Here is an 18,890-nt window from a genome sequence, read left to right as displayed (position 1 = left end):
TTGGAAGAATGCCTGCCCTGTGAGTTCTGCTATACTTACAGACATAATTCCAACGGTTTTAGAATCTTTAGAGTGTTTTCTATCCAATAATAATTTTTATTTGCATATATTAGCAATTTTTGACAGATTTTTTTTCCAGTTTACTAGGGGTACCCAATCTCTCCAAAGGGGGCGTATGTCTGCCATATCCTTAACAGGTTTTAACAAATCAAAAACTGAAAAATTGGGCGTGCAAAATTATTCAGCCCCTTTACTTTCAGTGCAGCAAACTCTCTCCAGAAGTTCAGTGAGGATCTCTGAATGATCCAATGTTGACCTAAATGACTAATGATTATAAATACAATCCACCTGTGTGTAATCAAGTCTCCGTATGAATGCACCTGCACTGTGATAGTCTCAGAGGTCCGTTAAAAGCGCAGAGAGCATCATGAAGAACAAGGAACACACCAGGCAGGTCCGAGATACTGTTGTGAAGAAGTTTAAAGCCGGATTTGGATACAAAAATATTTCCCAAGCTTTAAACATCCCAAGGAGCACTGTGCAAGCGATAATATTGAAATGGAAGGAGTATCAGACCACTGCAAATCTACCAAGACCTGGCCGTCCCTCTAAACTTTCAGCTCATACAAGGAGAAGACTGATCAGAGATGCAGCCAAGAGGCCCATGATCACTCTGGATGAACTGCAGAGATCTACAGCTGAGGTGGGAGACTCTGTCCATAGGACAACAATCAGTCGTATATTGCACAAATCTGGCCTTTATGGAAGAGTGGCAAGAAGAAAGCCATTTCTTAAAGATATCCATAAAAAGTGACGTTTAAAGTTTGCCACAAGCCACCTGGGAGACACACCAAACATGTGGAAGAAGGTGCTCTGGTCAGATGAAACCAAAATGGAACTTTTTGGCAACAATGCAAAACGTTATGTTTGGCGTAAAAGCAACACAGCTGAACACACCATCCCCACTGTCAAACATGGTGGTGGCAGCATCATGGTTTGGGCCTGCTTTTCTTCAGCAGGGACAGGGAAGATGGTTAAAATTGATGGGAAGATGGATGGAGCCAAATACAGGACCATTCTGGAAGAAAACCTGATGGAGTCTGCAAAAGACCTGAGACTGGGACGGAGATTTGTCTTCCAACAAGACAATGATCCAAAACATAAAGCAAAATCTACAATGGAATGGTTCAAAAATAAACATATCCAGGTGTTGGAATGGCCAAGTCAAAGTCCAGACCTGAATCCAATCGAGAATCTGTGGAAAGAACTGAAAACTGCTGTTCACAAATGCTCTCCATCCAACCTCACTGAGCTCGAGCTGTTTTGCAAGGAGGAATGGGAAAAATTTCAGTCTCTCGATGTGCAAAACTGATAGAGACATACCCCAAGCGACTTACAGCTGTAATCGCAGCAAAAGGTGGCGCTACAAAGTGTTAACTTAAGGGGGCTGAATAATTTTGCATGCCCAATTTTTCAGTTTTTGATTTGTTAAAAAAGTTTGAAATATCCAATAAATGTCGTTCCACTTCATGATTGTGTCCCACTTGTTGTTGATCCTTCACAAAAAAAATACAGTTTTATATCTTTATGTTTGAAGCCTGAAATGTGGCAAAAGGTCGCAAAGTTCAAGGGGGCCGAATACTTTCGCAAGGCACTGTATGGGACAGACACTTCAAAACCATATTGGTTATGATGCGTTCTCTTCCCGCCAGTTTGAGACCATGTCAGGGTACAGGGCAGCGTGGAAAACAGATTTTATGAAGCTAACTTGGTGACCACCATCCCTCATTATACAGGCCAGGGCATGGTCAGTTAGACTGACCCATCCTGTTGACGCACGCACGCACGCACGCACGCACGCACACACACACACACATACACACTGACCCATCATGTTGACACACACACACGCACACGCGCACGCACGCACACACACACACACACACACACACACACACACACACACACACACTGACCCATCATGTTGACACACACACACACACACACACACACACACACACACACACACATATATACACACACTGACCCATGGCCCTGGGGAGGACAGGCACCGTGAAAGCCCATATCGGAGTCAGTGGCGCTGGGAAAAGTAGCTGCCAGATCGGACTCTAAAAGTGTCTGTTGGCTATAAAAGTGTCGGCTGGCTATATGACCTCTGAACTGAGTTGATGCTAATTATCACATTGTAATAGGAAGGTCCAGGTCCAGGTCATACACTCAAAAAATACACAAACCTGACTAATTTTATGCTGTCTTGTTTCCATCTACAACAATGCACCGAGCGAGAAAGAGAGATTTCATTGGTGCCAAACCCGACTCAACCAATTCATGAGAGGAGTGGCATGTTCCTATGTGGGTCTGTCTGTAGTGGAACATTTTTCTCTGGGTCTGTCTGTAGTGGTACGTTCCTCTGTGGGTCTGTCAGTAGTGGTACGTTCCTCTGTGGGTCTGTCTGTAGTGGTACGTTCCTCTGTGGGTCGCTCAGTAGTGGTACGTTCCTCTTTGGGTCTGTCTGTAGTGGTACGTTCCTCTGTGGGTCTGTCAGTAGTGGTACGTTCCTCTGTGGGTCTGTCTGTAGTGGTACGTTCCTCTGTGGGTCTCTCAGTAGTGGTACGTTCCTCTTTGGATCTGTCAGTAGTGGTACGTTCCACTGTGGGTCTGTCTGTAGTGGTACGTTCCTCTCTGGGTCTGTCTGTAGTGGTACGTTCCTCTGTGGGTCTCTCAGTAGTGGTACGTTCCTCTGTGGGTCTGTCAGTAGTGGTACGTTCCTCTGTGCGTCTGTCTGTAGTGGTACGTTCCTCTGTGGGTCTTTCTCTAGTGGTCTGTTTGCCTGCTGTGGTTCTGCTGTGTATCAGTGCATCCCGAGGCTTGACTCCAGCTGGGTGTCCTGGAGAACCCAGCAACAGCCCAATCACCAGACGAGGCTGTAAACCATGTGTTTGATGTGTTTGATGTCATTCCATCCATTATGAGAGAGAGATAGAGAGAGAGAGATGGAGAGAGAGAGAGAGAGAGGGAGAGAGAGAGAGAGATGGAGGGAGAGAGATGGAGAGAGAGAGAGAGATGGAGGGAGAGAGAGAGATAGAGAGAGAGGGAGAGAGAGATAGAGAGAGATGGAGAGAGAGAGATGGAGAGAGATGGAGAGAGAGAGATGGAGAGAGAGAGAGAGAGCAAAGGGAGAGAGAGATAGAGAGAGATGGAGAGAGAGAGATGGAGAGAGAGAGAGAGAGAGATGGAGAGAGAGAGATGGAGAGAGAGAGAGAGAGCAAAGGGAGAGAGAGAGAGAGAGAGAGGGAGAGACAAACATCATGTCTTAAAATACAAACAGTTGGTGTATTGTTGTGTGGGATGTGAGAGGTTCTGTGACTGCATAATGTTTGTGTTTCTCTGTTCCTGAGTGTGCATGAGTATGTCTGTTACTCTCCGAGGGCGGAGGTTTATGTGCTGTTGGGATCTGATGACACTGTGTAACCATGGGAAATAGAGGGCAGTGGTAGGAATGTGTAAGTGACATCACGCTCTGCTGTAGCCTTCTAGAATGCTCTTTCTAGTTCAGTCTTACGTAGCAACATTTGAAATTGTCTTTTTTTACAAATGCTATATGATACACTGCAGTTGAGGAACAATGGGAAAGTAATTCTGCTTCGAACGTTGATAAACTTGTAACCGCACTTTTGAGAAAATGATCCTTGAATGTTTCGGTCCACCTACTGAAGAGCTCTTCATTGTCTCCACCCATTCAGCATTGTTCACGCCCTCTTAAGCTTTAGCCCCACCCGTGTCTTTAAGAATTCACATGTGAGGCCACGTGGTAAACACGTGCTATATTAAATCTAATGGAAGTTTATTGGTCACATGCACAGGACTCAGAAGGTGTAACCGGTACAGTGAAGAGGTTACTTGCCTAGTAACAACATCAAAAACAGAATGTGTCCAGATAAAAATATTTAATAAATATTTAATCTTTATTAGATGACTCTTAACAGACACACTTGTCTAAATTGATGGGCCATGTGAAGGAAATGCTATAACCAACCTCCAGCCATTTCCTGCTAAGTGGATGGTTCACTATTGTCTAGACATGTCCACATGAAATACAATAGATGGCCATAATCACAGCTCACGTTATAGACAGGAGCATGCTTCATGGCAGACCAGACATGACCAATCCAAACTCATCTCCCGGCAACCTCCAGATGAGTTTCAATGCCATACAACTCTCCTTCCGTGGCCTCCAACTGCTCTTAAATGCAAGTCAAACTAAATGCATGCTCTTCAACCGATCGCTACACGCACCCGCCCGCCCGTCCAGCATCACTACTCTGGACGACTCTGACTTAGAATATGTGGACAACTTTAAATACCTAGGTGTCTGGTTAGACTGTAAACTCTCCTTCCAGACTAACATTTAGCATCTCCAATCCAAAATTAAATCTAGAATCGGCTTCCTATTTCGCAACCAAGCATCCTTCACTCATGCTGCCAAACATACCCTCGTAAACTGACCATCCTACCGATCCTCGACTTCGGCGATGTCATTTTCAAAATAGCCTCCAACACTCTACTCAGCAAATTGGATGCAGTCTACCATCCGTTTTATCACCAAAGCCAAATATACTACCCACCACTGCGACCTGTACGCTCTCGTTGGCTGGCCCTCGCTTCATACTCGTCGCCAAACCCACTGGCTCCAGGTCATCTACAAGTCTCTGGTAGGTAAAGCCCCGCCTTTTCTCAGCTCACTGGTCACCATAGCAGCACCCACCCATAGCATGCGCTCCAGCAGGTATATTTCACTGGTCACCCCCAAAGCCAATTCTTCCTTTGGCCTCCTCTCCTTCCAGTTCTCTGCTGCCAATGACTGGAACGAACTGCAAAAATCACTAAAGCTGGAGACTTATCTCCCTCACTAGCTTTAAGCACCAGCTGTCAGAGCAGCTCACAGATCACTGCACCTGTACATAGCCCATCTGTAAATAGCCCATCCAACTACCTCATCCCAATACTGTATTTATTTAATTATCTTGCTCCTTTGCACCCCAGTATCTCTACTTGCACATCTTCTGCACATTCAACCATTCCAGTGTGTAATTGCTATTTTGTAATTACTTCACCACTACGGCCTATTTATTGCCTTACCTCCCTTATCCTACCTCATTTGCACATGCTGAATAGAGACTTATTTTTATACTGTATTATTGATTATATGTTTGTTTATTCCATGTGTAACTCTGTGTCGTTGTATGTGTCGAACTGCTTTGCTTTATCTTGGCCACGTCGCAGTTGAAAATGAGAACGTGTTCTGAACTAGCCTACCTGGTTAAATAAAGGTGTTCTCAACTAGCCCACCTGGTTAAATAAAGGTGTTCTCAACTAGCCTACCTGGTTAAATAAAGGTGTTCTCAACTAGCCTACCTGGTTAAATAAAGGTGTTCTGAACTAGCCTACCTGGTTAAATAAAGGTGAAATAAAAAAATAAAGGTCCAGCCCACTCACTATCTCAGCCAATCATGGCTAGCGGGAAGGTTCCTAACTTTTTCCATGGGCTAAACCAACTTGTAATTTAACAATTTTATTTGGTATTTATGGATGGAATACACGTTTTTTTATTAAAGGCACATGAAGGTTCACATGTTCCCGAAGACGTTTCTGCCGCCCCCCCAAAAAAACTTTTAGATTTAAAAAAATGAAAAAGACATTCAAATGCCCCTCCTGTGAAGTTGTGGCGTGCGACATACACCTCATTTCCTGAAACAAGTCACAAATGGCACCGTATTCAGAATATAGGGCAGGTCGAAAGTAGTGCACTAAATGATTTATTGAATAGGTTGTGAATTAGGATCCACTACCTTACTCAATGGGTCGTGTGATGCCGTCTTGGATTGAGGTGGCATCGGCTGATAGGCTGATATATCTGCATTCCATCCATGGGTTGTCGCCATGCACACACAGCTAGCAAACAAACACATTTATATGCCAAACCCAGGTCCATAGTTTAAAAGACCTCTTCTTCCAGACTTGGGGACTTCCTAGTTTCCCACACAGACAAACCTGCAGTCAGGGTCTGCCATGGTCTGGTCTGGTCTGCCCTGATCTGCCCTGATCTGCCCTGAGCTTGTCTGGTCTGCCCTGATCTACCCTGATCGTGTCTGGTCTGCCCTGATCTTGTCTGGTCTGCCCTGAGCTTGTCTGGTCTGCCCTGAGCTTGTCTGGTCTGCCCTGAGCTTGTCTGGTCTGCCCTGATCTTGTCTGGTCTGGTCTGATCTTGTCTGGTCTGGTCTGAGCTTGTCTGGTCTGCCCTGAGCTTGTCTGGTCTGCCCTGATCTTGTCTGATCTGGTCTGATCGTGTCTGGTCTGCCCTGAGCTTTTCTGGTCTGCCCTGAGCTTGTCTGGTCTGCCCTGATCTTGTCTGGTCTGCCCTGAAGTTGTGGCGTGCGACATACACCTCATTTCCTGAAACAAGTCACAAATGGCACCGTATTCAGAATATAGGGCAGGTCGAAAGTAGTGCACTAAATGATTTATTGAATAGGTTGTGAATTAGGATCCACTACCTTACTCAATGGGTCGTGTGATGCCGTCTTGGATTGAGGTGGCATCGGCTGATAGGCTGATATATCTGCATTCCATCCATGGGTTGTCGCCATGCACACACAGCTAGCAAACAAACACATTTATATGCCAAACCCAGGTCCATAGTTTAAAAGACCTCTTCTTCCAGACTTGGGGACTTCCTAGTTTCCCACACAGACAAACCTGCAGTCAGGGTCTGCCATGGTCTGGTCTGGTCTGCCCTGATCTGCCCTGATCTGCCCTGAGCTTGTCTGGTCTGCCCTGATCTACCCTGATCGTGTCTGGTCTGCCCTGATCTTGTCTGGTCTGCCCTGAGCTTGTCTGGTCTGCCCTGAGCTTGTCTGGTCTGCCCTGAGCTTGTCTGGTCTGCACTGATCTTGTCTGGTCTGGTCTGATCTTGTCTGGTCTGGTCTGAGCTTGTCTGGTCTGCCCTGAGCTTGTCTGGTCTGCCCTGATCTTGTCTGATCTGGTCTGATCGTGTCTGGTCTGCCCTGAGCTTTTCTGGTCTGCCCTGAGCTTGTCTGGTCTGCCCTGATCTTGTCTGGTCTGCCCTGAGCTTGTCTGGTCTGCCCTGATCTTGTCTGGTCTGCCCTGAGCTTGTCTGGTCTGCCCTGATCTTGTCTGGTCTGCCCTGAGCTTGTCTGGTCTGCCCTGAGCTTGTCTGGTCTGCCCTGATCTTGTCTGGTCTGCCCTGAGCTTGTCTGGTCTGCCCTGAGCTTGTCTGGTCTGCCCTGATCTTGTCTGGTCTGCCCTGAGCTTGTCTGGTCTGCCCTGATCTTGTCTGGTCTGATCAAGCCCTAAGGGACATGCTGATAACATATTGGTGATGTCAGGAGAGTAGAGTTGCAGAGGGCCAGCGTCCCCCAGCTCAGCTTCAGACACTGTGGTGGTGGGGAGTGTGTGTGTGTGGGGGGGGGGGGGGGGGATTGCAGTGTGTGTGTGTGTGTGTGTGTAAATCTGAAGTGAATAACCCCCCCTCCTCTCTCTGCTGCAGCAGTAGCAACAGTCAATAGTCCAGATGACTGACAGTTGAATGGAACATTAGGAGACTTCAGAGCTCCTACTCCAGGGGACAGAACCGCCCTCCTCTCTTCTCTGCTTAGATTTGTTGCTTTTTATTCTTTTTTTCATCCCAGGCGTCTGTCCTCCCGGAACAAACCCGGGCCTTTAGATGTTGCTGAACTATAGAGAGGTAGGGGAAGCTGGGGGTATTCAGACCTGATTTCATCACGCCCATAAATCTCCTAGATATCAAAGCCTGTCTTACGCCCTAACCCCTCTTTCCCTCCCCTCCTCCTCTCCTCCCCTCCACTCTTCCTTTGTCTTGGTATTACCCATTAGGGTGCAGCTGACTGGCCACTTTGATGAGTCTGCGGGAGTCAGGACGGGAGCGCTGAGGAGCTACAGATGTGTAACCCCACGGAACCCGGAGGCACCTTTGAACCCTGGAGTTAAAACCAACACTAGCATCCTGTACACACACACACACACACACACACACACACACACACACACACACACACACACACACACACACAGCCGACGAACCCCAAAACGCACAGGAATGGAGTTAAATCTGCCACTAGCATCCTGTACACACACACGCACGCACGCACGCACGCACACACACACACACACAGCCGACGAACCCCAAAACGCACAGGAATGGAGTTAAATCTGCCACTAGCATCCTGTACGCACGCACACACACACACACACACACAGAACCGACAAACCCCAAAATGCCCCAAAACACTAGCATCCTGTCTGCCGCATGCAGACCCACAGAACCCACCGAAACTCACAGGATGTCACCACTTCTCAGCTTCCTGTTAAAGACAAGATATAGAGATATATAGGTGTTGTAGAGGATGATAGACGATAGGAGAGGGAGAGAGGGAGAAAGGAATGCTCTCCTCCTCTCCCCTCCCCTCCTCTCCCCTCCCCTCTTCTCCCTTCCCCTCCTCTCCCCTCCCCTCCCCTCCCCTCCTCTCCTCTCCCCTCTCCTCCTCCTCTCCTCTCCTCCCCTCTCTCAGGTCAGTGGGTTGTTATCTGATGGTCATTAAGAGATAGAGAAGAAGAGGGGGAGAGAGGGAGAGAGAAGGAGACAAAGAATGGAAATAGGGACAATTCATTTTATGACTTTGTTTTCTGTTTTCATATATGCAGGCATGCATTCTCTATCTCACACACACACACACACACACACAGTAGTCGGTAAGTTTAGGAATGCATGAAAAAAGGCAACAACAAAGAAAGGTATTTTCGATGTACCGATTCCATGAGACATGGTTTATGAACTGATGCACAAAACAACGCTGGATTCAAAACGTACAGTTTTTCAATTTAAATGATTATAGAAAATTCTTGCAACCAATACAATGTTATATATATATGGGGGATACAACCATCCCAACTCTGCAGATTTTGCTGCAAAGAGACTTGGATTGTGGATCATTGGATCATTTGTTTTGGTGCTGTCCATATGTTTTTGGTCACAGGTTCAGAAATGGCGAAAGAATTGCAACATTTACCTTGAACTAACTCTGCAAATAGCACTGTTGGGTGATGTAAAAAGTCATAGTCAATCGATGAATAACATAATAATACTCTTATCAAACATGTCGGTCGTTAATTTACAATATGTATAATCTATGAGAATCGGAAAGGTTCACAACGTTTGTGAAACATTACAGCACAGTAGAACATTCTATGGCTAATGGAAACCAAAACGGGAGAGGAGTTGAGAGATAGATGGGAGGGGTTGAGAGATAGATGGGAGGGGTTGAGAGATAGATGGGAGGGGTTCAGAGATAGATGGGAGGGGTTGAGAGATAGATGGGAGGGGTTGAGAGATAGATGGGAGGGGTTGAGAGATAGATGGGAGGGGTTGAGAGATAGATGGGAGGGGTTGAGAGATAGATGGGAGGGGTTGAGAGATAGATGGGAGGGGTTGAGAGATAGATGGGAGGGGTTGAGAGATAGATGGGAGGGGTTGAGAGATAGATGGGAGGGGTTGAGAGATAGATGGGAGGGGTTGAGAGAGAGATGGGAGGGGTTGAGAGATAGATGGGAGGGGTTGAGAGATGGATGGGAGGGGTTGAGAGATAGATGGGAGGGGTTAAGAGATAGATGGGAGGGGTTCAGAGATAGATGGGAGGGGTTGAGAGATAGATGGGAGGGGTTGAGAGATAGATGGGAAGGGTTGAGAGATAGATGGGAAGGGTTGAAGGATAGATGGGAGGGGTTCAGAGATAGATGGGAGGGGTTGAGAGATAGATGGGAGGGGTTCAGAGATAGATGGGAGGGGTTGAGAGATAGATGGGAAGGGTTGAGAGAAAGATGGGAGGGGTTGAGAGATAGATGGGAGGGGTTGAGAGATAGATGGGAGGGGTTGAGAGAGAGATGGGAGGGGTTGAGAGATAGATGGGAGGGGTTGAGAGATAGATGGGAGGGGTTGAGAGGTAGATGGGAGGGGTTGAGAGATAGATGGGAGGGGTTGAGAGGTAGATGGGAGGGGTTGAGAGATAGATGGGAGGGGTTGAGAGATAGATGGGAGGGGTTGAGAGATAGATGGGAGGGGTTGAGAGATAGATGGGAGGGGTTAAGAGATAGATGGGAGGGGTTGAGAGAGAGATGGGAGGGGTTGAGAGATAGATGGGAGGGGTTGAGAGATAGATGGGAGGGGTTGAGAGATAGATGGGAGGGGTTGAGAGATAGATGGGAGGGGTTGAGAGATAGATGGGAGGGGTTGAGAGATAGATGGGAGGGGTTGAGAGATAGATGGGAGGGGTTGAGAGATAGATGGGAGGGGTTAAGAGATAGATGGGAGGGGTTGAGAGATAGATGGGAGGGGTTGAGAGATAGATGGGAGGGGTTGAGAGATAGATGGGAGGGGTTGAGAGATAGATGGGAGGGGTTGAGAGATAGATGGGAGGGGTTGAGAGATAGATGGGAGGGGTTAAGAGATAGATGGGAGAGTGTTCAGAGATAGATTGGAGGGGTTGAGAGATAGATGGGAGGGGTTCAGAGATAGATGGGAGGGGTTGAGAGATAGATGGGAGGGGTTGAGAGATAGATGGGAAGGGTTGAGAGATAGATGGGAAGGGTTGAGAGATAGATGGGAGGGGTTGAGAGATAGATGGGAAGGGTTGAGCGATAGATGGGAGGGGTTGAGAGATAGATGGGAGGAGTTGAGAGATAGATGGGAGGGGTTGAGAGATAGATGGGAGGGGTTGAGAGATAGATGGGAGGGGTTGAGAGATAGATGGGAGGGGTTGAGAGATAGATGGCAGGGGTTGAGAGATAGATGGGAGGAGTTGAGAGATAGATGGGAGGGGTTGAGAGATAGATGGGAGGGGTTGAGAGATAGATGGGAGGGGTTGAGAGATAGATGGGAGGGGTTGAGAGGAGCTGAAGGATGGAACTGGATGGTGTTCAGAGAGAGATGGGAGGGGTTGAGAGGAGCTGAAGAATGGAACTGGATGGTGTTCAGAGAGAGATGGGAGGGGTTGAGAGATAGATGGGAGGGGTTGAGAGATAGATGGCAGGGGTTGAGAGATAGATGGGAGGAGTTGAGAGATAGATGGGAGGGGTTGAGAGATAGATGGGAGGGGTTGAGAGATAGATGGGAGGGGTTGAGAGATAGATGGGAGGGGTTGAGAGGAGCTGAAGGATGGAACTGGATGGTGTTCAGAGAGAGATGGGAGGGGTTGAGAGGAGCTGAAGAATGGAACTGGATGGTGTTCAGAGAGAGATGGGAGGGGTTGAGAGATAGATGGGAGGGGTTGAGAGATAGATGGCAGGGGTTGAGAGATAGATGGGAGGAGTTGAGAGATAGATGGGAGGGGTTGAGAGATAGATGGGAGGGGTTGAGAGATAGATGGGAGGGGTTGAGAGATAGATGGGAGGGGTTGAGAGGAGCTGAAGGATGGAACTGGATGGTGTTCAGAGAGAGATGGGAGGGGTTGAGAGGAGCTGAAGAATGGAACTGGATGGTGTTCAGAGAGAGATGGGAGGGGTTGAGAGATAGATGGGAGGGGTTGAGAGGTAGATGGGAGGGGTTGAGATATAGATGGGAGGGGTTGAGAGATAGATGGGAGGGGTTGAGAGGAGCTGAAGGATGGAACTGGATGGTGTTCAGAGAGAGATGGGAGGGATTGAGAGGAGCTGAAGGATGGAACTGGATGGTGTTCAGAGAGAGATGGGAGGGGTTGAGAGGAGCTGAAGGATGGAACTGGATGGTGTTCAGAGAGAGATGGGAGGGGTTGAGAGGAGCTGAAGGATGGAACTGGATGGTGTTCAGAGATAGATGGGAGGGGTTGAGAGGTAGATGGGAGGGGTTGAGAGATAGATGGGAGGGGTTGAGAGATAGATGGGAGGGGTTGAGAGGAGCTGAAGGATGGAACTGGATGGTGTTCAGAGAGAGATGGGAGGGGTTGAGAGGAGCTGAAGAATGGAACTGGATGGTGTTCAGAGAGAGATGGGAGGGGTTGAGAGGAGCTGAAGGATGGAACTGGATGGTGTTCAGAGAGAGATGGGAGGGGTTGAGAGGAGCTGAAGGATGGAACTGGATGGTGTTCAGAGAGAGATGGGAGGGGTTGAGAGGAGCTGAAGGATGGAACTGGATGGTGTTCAGAGAGAGATGGGAGGGGTTGAGAGGAGCTGAAGGAGTCAGGTCCTGACAGAGCTGGTCGTTTTGCTCTTTGTTATTTTTTTCAAGTGTTTTGAAAATAAATCATGAACACTTACCACGCTGCGCTTTGGTCTACTTCATTCAACGGCCGTGACAGAAGGATGGGATTTAAAACAAACAAACGATAACTATAGCAACATACACTGGCTCTGTAAAATATATAATATGTATAAACTGGAAGTGGAAGCCTAAGTGTTGTTGTCCATTAGTTTACTATAATTAGAGGAGGGGTGGTAGGGTTAGGGGAAATAATAGACAAATATATAGAAATATATATGTGTTTTCTATATGTACAAATATATAAGTGTTTTCTATATATACAAATATATATGTGTTTTCTATATATACAAATATATATGTGTTTTCTATATATACAAATATATATGTGTTTTCTATATATACAAATATATATGTGTTTTCTATATATACAAATATATATGTGTTTTCTATATATACAAATACATGTGTTTTCTATATATACAAATATATATGTGTTTTCTATATATACAAATATATATGTGTTTTCTATATATACAAATATATATGTGTTTTCTATATATACAAATATATATGTGTTTTCTATATATACAAATATATATGTGTTTTCTATATATACAAATATATATGTGTTTTCTATATATACAAATATATATGTGTTTTCTATATATACAAATATATATATATGTTTTTTATATATACAAATATATATGTGTTTTCTATATATACAAATATATATATGTTTTCTATATATACAAATATATATGTGTTTTCTATATATACAAATATATATGTGTTTTCTATATATACAAATATATATGTGTTTTCTATATATGCAAATATACATGTGTTTTCTATATATACAAATATATATGTGTTTTCTATATATGCAAATATATATGTGTTTTCTATATATACAAATATATATGTGTTTTCTATATATACAAATATATATATGTTTTCTATATATACAAATATATATGTGTTTTCTATATATACAAATATATATGTGTTTTCTATATATACAAATATATATGTGTTTTCTATATATACAAATATATATGTGTTTTCTATATATACAAATATATATGTGTTTTCTATATATACAAATATATATGTGTTTTCTATATATACAAATATATATGTGTTTTCTATATATACAAATATATATGTGTTTTCTATATATACAAATATATATGTGTTTTCTATATATACAAATATATATGTGTTTTCTATATATACAAATATATATGTGTTTTCTATATATACAAATATATATGTGTTTTCTATATATACAAATATATATGTGTTTTCTATATATACAAATATATATGTGTTTTTTATATATACAAATATATATGTGTTTTCTATATATACAAATATATATATGTTTTCTATATATACAAATATATATGTGTTTTCTATATATACAAATATATATATGTTTTCTATATATACAAATATATATATGTTTTCTATATATACAAATATATATGTGTTTTCTATATATATACAAATATATATATGTTTTCTATATATACAAATATATATATGTTTTCTATATATACAAATATATATGTGTTTTCTATATATACAAATATATATGTGTTTTCTATATATATAGTACTCAGGGCCGTATAGTTTCTGAGTCCTCTCTGGAGTTTTGTTGACACGTAGATTAGAGCAGAGAGGAGATGAAGTTTCCTTTCACACTCAGTCTGTCTGTCACCACGAGTGATGAAGTGATATGAACACCCTCAGCAACCCTCAGTCAACAGCATATTATAAATCACAAAGACTAGTAAAGCTCCCCAGCCTCACCACACATCAAAGACAACTATAGTCTCGCTCACTGTGGCCAGAACACAAGCAGTGACGTTTAGTCACAGCCGAGGTAAAGGTTGAGCCTGTGAGATAAAACACATCCAGGTTCAAACTCCTAAAAACAAATGTGGATCTTAAAACAATGAAGGTGGATCAGTGTGTGTTTATAATGCAGTCCATCCAATGTGGTCCCAGGTCCTAAATGACACCCTATTCCCTATGTAGTGCACTACTTTTGACCAGAGCCCTGGGAAAGTAGTGCACTACAAAGGAAATATGCTGCCATTTGGGATGCGCTCCAACAGTGTATCAGGAAGCAGAGGTGCATCGTCGTTACGGTAACCTGATCGCATAAAAGATGAAGCAACATGTTCATTAATTATTCAGTACCAGGAGCGACTCCAGGGGGAATATTTTCTTTCCTTCGTTGTCTTTCCCACTCAGTCGCTCCAGATAAGCTTCTGCAACAATTGTTTCATGCCTCTGTTTCCGGAGCTTAACTGGAGCGAATGAGTGGGAAAGAAAATGAAATAAAATGTTCACCCATGTTATTCACCTGAAAAAGAACAGAAAGATATCCTCTAACACACAGTAAAGCAGTGAAGGAAGGTCAAAATCCTCAGTGTCCTTCTGTCACTAACCCATCATCAGAGCCCTCTCTCTAATCGTCACCATGGGGGCTAACAAGGGTTTCTATACTAGTGTGTCCAGGTTGATGAGACGGGGTTCTTCTACTCTGTGTCGCTCTCTTCATTTCCTCCTCTTCTCCTCCTCCTCCTCCTCTTCCTCCTGTTTCCCTCTTTTATTCCTCCTCCTCCTCCTCTTCCTCCTGTTTCCCTCTTTTATTCCTCCTCCTCCTCTTCCTCCTGTTTCCCTCTTTTATTCCTCCTCCTCCTCCTCTTCCTCCTGTTTCCCTCTTTTATTCCTCCTCCTTCTCTTCTCCTCCAGTGCTACCCTCTTCTTCACCTCGTCCTCCTCCAGTGTTTCCCTCTTCTTCTCCTCTCCTCCAGTGCTTCCCTCTCCCCCCTCCTCCTCCTCCTCCTCCTCCTCCTCCTCCTCCTCCAGTGTTTCCCTCTTTTATTCCTCCTCCTCCTCTTCTCCTCCAGTGTTTCCCTCTTCTTCACCTCGTCCTACTCCAGTGTTTCCCTCTTCTTCTCCTCCTCCTCCTCCTCCTCTTCCTCCTGTTTCCCTCTTTTATTCCTCCTCCTCCTCTTCTCCTCCAGTGTGTCCCTCTTCTTCACCTCGTCCTACTCCAGTGTTTCCCTCTTCTTCTCCTCCTCCTCCTCCTCCAGTGCTTCCCTCTTCTTCTCCTCTTCCTCCTCCTCTTCCTCCAGTGCTTCCCTCTTCTACGCCTCCTCCTCCTCTTCCCTCTTATACTCTTCCTCCAGTGATTCCCTCTTCTCCTCTTCCTCCTTCTGCTCCAGTGTTTCCCTCTCCTCCTCCTCCTCCTCCTCCTCCAGAGTTTCCCTCTTCCTCCTCCTGCTCTAGTGTTTCCTCCTCCTCCTCCTCCAGTGTTTCCCTCTTCCTCCTCCTGCTCTAGTGTTTCCTCCTCCTCCTCCTCCAGTGTTTCCCTCTCCTCCTCTCCTCCAGTGTCTCCCCCACCTATGCGAGACTGCAGATCAGATCCCACCAGTGACATCCACATTGTTTGTACAGCACATTCTCATGACAATATGGCAGTACTGTTATCTATGGCTCAGCGCTCAGTCCCCATTGAGAGGAGCCAGGATGGGTGGTTCCCAGCATGCATCAGTCAGACTGTCACTTAGAGAGGGGTTAGAGAGGGTACACAGGGTCAGGAAGTCAGTGAGGAAGGACTGGTGTCTTCAGGTAATGGGGGAGATATGATTGACTCTATTCCTCAAAGGGTTTACCACACACACACACACACACACACACACACACACACACACACACACACACACACACACACACACACACACTGGGCTGATCTGATATCCATCTACTGGCTGATTAAATGAAGGATGACTGTTGTGGGTCAATGAGGGGTCAGACAGTGGACACACATAGACAGTGGCCATGTTATTTCAACCTCATTGACCCTGTCTGTAGTGGCCTCAGACTCCTTCATGATGGAGCTGATTGGTTGGTCCGTAGCAGACATGGATTCAATTGGTACTGGTTTACATTTATACACTTATCTGTGCTTGATTGAGCTTGCCTGGCTCAAAGGAATCAAGGGAATAGTCCCAAAAGTCCATTGGAATAGTCCCAGCAGTCCAGACTAGATCAATCAAACAACTCAAATGATTTGAAATAAATTAGATACTATTTTAACCCATGTCTGGTTGGTAGCTGTGGTGGAGGTGCTGGGGAGAATTCTACTGGGAGTGGATGGCTAACTAGCTTTGTTTCTTTTTCCAGGCTGGACTCTCTCTCTCTGTCTCTCTGTCTCTCTGTCTCTCTGTCTCTCTGTCTCTCTGTGTCTTTCTCTTTCTCTGTCTCTGTGTCTCTGTGTCTTTTTCTCTCTCTCTCTCTCTCTCTCTCTCTCTCTCTCTCTCTCTCTCTCTCTCTCTCTCTCTCTCTCTCTCTCTCTCTCTCTCTCTCTCTCTCTCTCTCTCTCTCTCTCTCTCTCTCTCTCTCTCTCTCTCTCTCTCTCTCTCTCTCTCTCTCTCTCTCTCTCTCTCTCTCTCTCTCTCTCTCTCTCTCTCTCTCTCTCTCTCTCTCTCTCTCTCTCTCTCTCTCTCTCTCTCTCTCTCTCTCTCTCTCTCTCTCTCTCTCTCTCTCTCTCTCTCTCTGACTGGCTTCTTCCTCCATGACAGTATAACAAACTACACATGTCTTATACAGGGTCGAGCCAATTAAAAAAAATGTTTTATTTAAATAGTCAGTTAAGACCACATTTTTATTTACAATGGCATCCTACCCCGGCCGAAACCTAGCGACACTTGGCCAGTTGTGCACCACTCTATGGGACTGCCAATTACGGTCGGTTGTGATACAGCTTGGAATCAAACCAGGGTCTGTAGGGACACCTCTAGCGCTGAGAGGCAGTGGCTCAGACCGCTGCGCCACATCCTACATGTGTAGATCCTACATCTGAAGGCAGTCCATTCAGGAAGTTAACTGAAATTCATAGGCAATAATTGGAAGAAAATAAAGCATGTATTTTCAATGATTTCTCAATAAACTTAAAAGCAAATAGTATTTATTTCAAATGTTTTTCCACTTTTAAAATGTTAATTCTAATTACGTACTCAATTGACAGCCTTCAATTCGAATTGACCCCAATCCTGGTTTGATAAGATCTGATCTGAGATAGATAGTGTGCAGACAGAGTTAATGGGTTCTCCTCTGCATCAGTAAAGCTAATATTGACACTGACTTCCCCTGATGACCACTCCTAATGATAGAGATGCACGTATGACCCTTCTACAGCCCCTCACACCAGACCTGGGTTCAAATAGTATCTGTTTACTTCAGAATACTTCAGTGTTTGGTGTCTCCTGCCAGTAGTGTCAGGGAGGGACAGGGTTTGCTCTCTCAGTTCCATTGCACCAGACAAGCCCAATCAAGCGAAGGTAAAGTATTTGAAGGAGTATAAATCTGATTTCCATCCATGGGTTTGTGATCCCAGCTCTCATGGAACTCCCCGGTGTCCCAGAGCTGTTCTGAGGAAACACAGACACGTTATGATGTAACGCCCATGTCACCAATGATGATGTCATCTCATTAATGATTAGCTAGTCTGAGACATGGCTGTAGACTCATACGGATGTAGTATCTTAATTTGAGCCAGTTTGCTACAGCGGGAAATTAATCCTGCAGCGTCATGAAATGCTAATTATTTTGTGAATTAGAATTAACATAATTTTTTTTTGTAGGGGTTGATAAATGTTTTGTTATGGCAAATCAAGACTGACATTTTGAAGTGGAAATTACAAAGCCTTTTTAAACCTCAAATACACTACAGGAGTATAGTAGAATAGAGTACAGTAGAATATAGCAGAGTACAGTATAGAACAGTAGATTATAGTAGAATAGAGTACAGTAGAATATAGTAGAGTACAGTATAGAACAGTAGATTATAGTAGAATAGAGTACAGTAGAATATAGCAGAGTACAGTATAGAACAGTAGATTATAGTAGAATAGAGTACAGTAGAATATAGTAGAGTACAGTATAGAACAGTAGATTATAGTAGAATAGAGTACAGTAGAATATAGTAGAGAACAGTACAGTAGAATATAGTAGAGTACAGTACAATAGAATATAATAGAGTACAGTACAGTAGAATATAGTACAGTACAGCACAGTACGATAGAGTAGAGGACTGAACTGGTTTATTTACTGAATGATCTAAGGGATCCTCTCTCTCTCTCTCTCTCTCTCTCTCTGTCTAATGTGCTGTAGGTTGTGTTTTGTGGTGGATATCTCTCTCACTCTAATCTCATTACCCATTATCCCCTGGGCTGTTTAGGCCTGATCAAGCCCTGGAGGCACAGAGCTCTATCATTGGCTGTCTGTTTTTGTCCATGTAGAAGTTTGTGTCTGTGTGAGTGTGCTTGTGCACCTGTGTCTGTGTCCATGTGTGTGTGTCCATGAATGACTGTTTGAAGTGTAAGAGAGGGGGAGAGGATAAATTACCACATTAGTTTAGTAGGACAAAGGAGCTCTCCGTAGTTGGAGAGACACAGAAACACTACCCCGTGGTTGGAGAGACACAGCAACACTACCCCGTAGTTGGAGAGACACAGAAACACTACCCCGTGGTTTGAGAGACACAGCAACACTACCCCGTGGTTGGAGAGACACAGAA

This window comes from Oncorhynchus mykiss, chromosome 13 (assembly GCF_057628025.1).
Source record: "Oncorhynchus mykiss isolate SJ-2025 chromosome 13, ASM5762802v1, whole genome shotgun sequence".
NCBI classification, from domain to species: domain Eukaryota; kingdom Metazoa; phylum Chordata; class Actinopteri; order Salmoniformes; family Salmonidae; genus Oncorhynchus; species Oncorhynchus mykiss.
The sequence above is the reverse complement of the archived record's forward strand: the minus strand, read 5'-3'. Positions refer to the sequence as shown.